Consider the following 5,107-nt stretch of genomic DNA (forward strand, 5'->3'; position numbering starts at 1 on the left):
TATGTATGCGCGTGTATAAAAATGAAATCATGCAGGCGAGCGAGTTCGCAGAGACTTCGGTGAGAGGTGCTGCTGCCGACTGTTGATCCGATGCCCGACCGGGGGAATTTCCCTTCCCATGTTCCACATAGACCAGGTTGGTTACAGTGCACCGGCCAACCTTCTCAAGTAAGAATCCATTGACAATGTCTCAAAGGATGTGGATAATAGTGACCACGTCAGCACGTCTGATGGATCCTGAATATCCAAGAGACATCAGCAAAACCTGACCGACATTGAAAGGACGCGATTTTTTTTTTCTATTAAGAATAGTGGTTCTAGGTCTTTGAATTATGTCTCAATTTTCGTGAAGTAAATCTTCTGTTCAGTTCTCTACATGTCTTTCTGCTCCTCAACTCCGTCTGTCTGCCGAAATCTGTCGAAGTCTATTAGAATCTGTCATCCAGTCAGATTCTATTGCAGTTTATCAGAATGCACCATTCCGTCGGAATTGATCGGATTCTGCAACGGTATCTGTCAGTCTGCAAAAAAAATCTTTCGGAAATTACCCGAGTCTGTTGGAGGTCATCGGAGTCAGCAGGAACCTCAGGTTCTCCGCCAATCTTCCGACGATTTTCGCTCTGAGGGATTTCTTTCGATTTCTTGGGAAAAAATTACATGTTGGGAAGACGCCTGATGGTTACCGGGTAATTTCAATTAACCTTTATGATATTCAAATAAAAGCACTCACACACAAGCACACATATGTACACGCGCACATAAAAAAGAAAATACGCGAACTCCATTATCTCCCGCGATGGAAAGATGCCAACAATACACACACACACACACACACACACACACACACACACACACACACACACACACACACACACACACACACACACACACACACACACACACACACACACACACACACACACACACACACACACAAACACACACACACACAAAAATATATATATATATATATATATATATATATATATATATATATATATATATATATATATATATATATATATATGTGTTGTGTGTGTGTGTGTGTGTGTGTGTGTGTGTGTGTGTATGTATGTATGCATGTGTGCACACCATAAAGTCATTCATACACACTGTTACCGTTTAGCTTTTGGGCGACCACATCTGTGTTCTTGTTTTCGGTTTGCTCTCCGGGCTCCCTCGCGCCTCGCCCGTCGGGGAACTTGGAGGACCCGCAGAGTTCAGACGCCCGACCACACGACTTCGGGAAACCAGACGTCGCTTGGATCCCTGGCTATAAGGTTAGTGACTTTGCCAGTTAGAGAGCACGTGTGAACTTGTCTAAATGCAATACATAGAATAAGAGCTATATTCGTATAGTCTTGCTTGTAGTCAAAGATAGCTTTGAATTTGCTTACGCTCCCTGATTGCAATGTTTCTTCTTCTTCCAGACAGAAGGGGCGTTTAATGGAAATTGACGTCGCTCGGCAGCTTGCAGGCACCATGGAAAGTAAGGTAAGTGACTTTGTCTAAGTAAGATCACGTATGTATTTACACAATATAGAAGATAAAATGTATAATCGCAGACTTTCATCTCTGTGCTTTCATTGGCTTTGAAATCACTTATGATGTCTGACTGTACTATTTTATCTCCTACATTGCGTCTGCGTGTTTGCGTGTGTGTGTGAGTCTGTGTGTGTGTATGACCCATGAAGTGCACACACGTGCCACATGCTGCATGTGATTTTCTCGTGGGATGCGAGATGTGTCGTGTGGTGCGTGCATGTGTGTCATGGTCCCGCGTGATAAGAGCCCATGTCGCGAAGCGCAAAAGACTGATTTGTAAGGTCCATAGCGCACGGAAGTCCCCGCAAAACGGTGTGCTTGTAGGTTGACTATATGTATGGGTGAATGTGTGTAGGGAAGAACGCGAGATCTGAATCTGCTTATGAGCATGATTGAATGCTTGTGAGTGCTTGCAGTGAATGGAGTCCTGGTCACCCCAGCGTCCCGGTAGGCAGGCGATCGTTCCACGGTCGCCCCAGCGTCCCGGTTGGCAGGTGACAAGGAGTTGCCCCAGCGTCCCGGTAGGCAGGTGTCCAGTCCCTGGTCACTCCAGCGTCCCGGTTGGCAGGTGACTGGGTGTTTGAGGGTGTGCTTTTTGTGTATTTGACTGAATACATGTGTGAGTGCCTGTATGAGTGTTTGTATGAGTGCCTTGCTGAGTACATCCTGTTATTCTTGTGAATTATTGAAGTGAACCGAGTGCTTGTCACCCCAGCGTCCCGGTAGGCAGGCGATCGTTCCACGGTCACCCCAGCGTCCCGGTTGGCAGGTGACAAGGATTTGGAACAGCCTCCCGGTGGGCAGGTGTCCAGTCCTGGTCACCCCAGCGTCCCGGTAGGCAGGTAACTGTGTGTTTGAGGGTGTGCCTTTGGTATTTTTGAAGTGCATATGTGTGAGTGCATGTATGAGTGTTTGTATGTGTGACTGGCTGAGTGCATGCTTGAATGCTTGTGAGTGTTTGAAGTGAATGGAGTCCTGGTCACCCCAGCGTCCCGGTAGGCAGGCGATCGTTCCACGGTCGCCCCAGCGTCCCGGTTGGCAGGTGACAAGAAATTACCCCCGCGTCCCGGTAGGCAGGTGTCCAGTCCCTGGTCACCCCAGCGTCCCTGTAGGCAGGTAACTGTGTTTGAGGGTGTGTCTTTTGGTATGTTTGACTGCATACATGAGTGCCTGTTTGAGTGTTAGTATGTGTGACAGACAGAGTGCAAGTTTGAATGCTTGTGAGTGTTTGTAGTGAATGTAGTCCTGGTCACCCCAGCGTCCCGGTAGGCAGGCGAATGTTCCACGGTCGCCCCAGCGTCCCGGTTGGCAGGTGACAAGAAATTACCCCAGCGTCCCGGTAGTCAGGTGTCCAGTCCCTGGTCACCCCAGCGTCCCGGTAGGCAGGTAAATGTGTGTTTGAGGGTGTGTCTTTTGGTATGTTTGACTGCATACATGAGTGAGTGCCTGTATGAGTGTTAATATGTGTGACTGGCTAAGTACATGCTTGAATGCTTGTGAATGTTTGAAGTGAATGGTGTCCTGGTCACCCCAGCGTCCCGGTAGGCAGGCGATCGTTCCACGGTCACCCCAGCGTCCCGGTTGGCAGGTGACAAGGAGTTGCCCCAGCGTTCCGGTAGGCAGGTGTCCAGTCCCTGGTCACCCCAGCGTCCCTGTAGGCAGGTAACTGTGTGTTTGAAGGTGTGCCTTTGGTGTATTTGACTGAATACATGTGTGAGTGCCTGTTTGAGTGTTAGTATGTGTGACTGGCTGAGTGCATGTTTGAATGCTTGTGAGTGTTTGGAGTGAATGGTGTCCTGGTCACCCCCAGAGTCCCGGTAGGCAGGCGATCGTTCCACGGTCGCCCCAGTGTCCCGGTTGGCAGGTGACAAGGAGTTGCCCCATCGTCCCGGTAGGCAGGTGACCAGTCCCTGGTCACCCCAGCGTCCCGGTAGGCAGGTAGCTGTGTGTGTGAGATTGTGTGCCTCTTGGTGTGTTTGATTGCATACATGTGTGAGTGCCTGTTTGAGTGTTTTTATGTGAGACTGACTGAGTGCATGTGTGAATGCTTGTGAGTGCTTGCAGTAAATGGAGTCCTGGTCTCCCCAGCTCGGCTCGGGCCTGGGCTCGGGCTCGGGTCTGGGCACGGGCTCGAGGTCGGGCCTGGGCTAGGACTCGGTGTCTGTGCTCTGACCTGGGCTCGGGCCTGGGCTTGGGCTCGGACTTAGTCCTGGGCTCGGTCTCGGGCCTCGGTTCGGGCTTGGGCCCGGCTCGGGCTTGGGCTCCGACTCGAGCTTGGGTCCCGGCTCGGGCTCGGGCCTGGACCTGGGGCACGGTTCACGGGTTCGGGCCCTGGGCTCAACGGGCTTGGGCTCGTGGTATGGGGCCTTGTGCTCGGGCCATGGTGCCTCGGGCTCGGGTCTGGGCTCGAGGACGGGCCTCGGGCGCTGGGCTCAGATTCCGGGCCTGGGCCCTAGCCTCGGGCTCCTTCCCCGGGCTTGGGCTTCGGGCTCCTTGCCCGGAGGCCCAGGCTCAGACATGGGCTCGGGTCTGGGCTTAGGGGTCCAGGGCTCGGGCCTGGGCTCGGGCTCGGGCTTAGGTCTGGGTCTCGGGTCTGTGCTTTGGTCAGGCTAGGGCCTGGGCTCAGGGCTCGGGCCTGCTGGGCGCTGGGCTTGAGGCTCGATCCTGTGCTCCGGGCCTGGGCTAGGGCTCCGGGCCAGTGCCCTGAGCCCAGACCCGAGCCTGAACCAAAGTCCAGGCCCCACCCCAGGCCTGAGCCCAAACCTGAGGCCCAGGTCTGAGCCCCGAGCCCAGGCCCGAGCCCAGGCCCAAAGGCCCAAGCCCTGGGGTCCAGGCCCGATCCGAGCCCGACAGCCCCGAGCCCAGGCCTCGGAGCCCGAGCCCGAGCCCAGGCCTCAGCCCGCTCACGCCCCCCCGCCAGGCCCCCCCCCCCCGCCCACACCACACATCCTCCAGACCCCCCCGCCGAGCCCGAGCCCGATCCCAGGTCCGAGCCCGAGGCCCGAGCCCACGCCCGAGCCCGAGCCCACCGCCCGGAGCCCGAGGCCCGAGCCCAGGACCGAGTTCGAGCCTAGGCCCCGAGCCCAAGGAAACCGAGCCCAGGCCCGAACCCGAACCCGAGCCCAAACCCAGGGAACAAGCCCGAGCCCAGGCCCAGGCCCGAGCCCGAGCCAAGGCCAGAGCCCGAGTCCGAGCCCAGGCCCAAGACCGAGCCCAGGCCCGAGCCCAGGACCGAGCCCGAGCCCGAGCCCGAGCCCAGGCCCGAGCCCGAGCCCAGGCCCGAGCCCGAATACCGAGCCCAGGCTCAAACCCGGAGTCCGAGCCTGTAACCCAGGAGGCCCAAGCCCGAGCCCAGACCTAGGCCCCGAACCCGTAGCCCAGGCCCGAGCCCGTTCCCGAGCCCAGGCCCAACCCGGGCCCAGGCCAGCGCCCCGAGCCCAGGCCCGATCCCCGAGCCCAGGCCCTAGCCCAATCTCGGAGCCCAGGCCCCGAAGCGCCAGTGCCCGAGCGGTGAGCCCGAGCCCGAGGCGTGAGCCCGAGCCCTTTGTTATTTATTTTTATT

The sequence above is a fragment of the Oratosquilla oratoria genome, chromosome 38, assembly GCF_046742065.1.
Source record: "Oratosquilla oratoria isolate Oo_2021 chromosome 38, ASM4674206v1, whole genome shotgun sequence".
NCBI lineage: Eukaryota > Metazoa > Arthropoda > Malacostraca > Stomatopoda > Squillidae > Oratosquilla > Oratosquilla oratoria.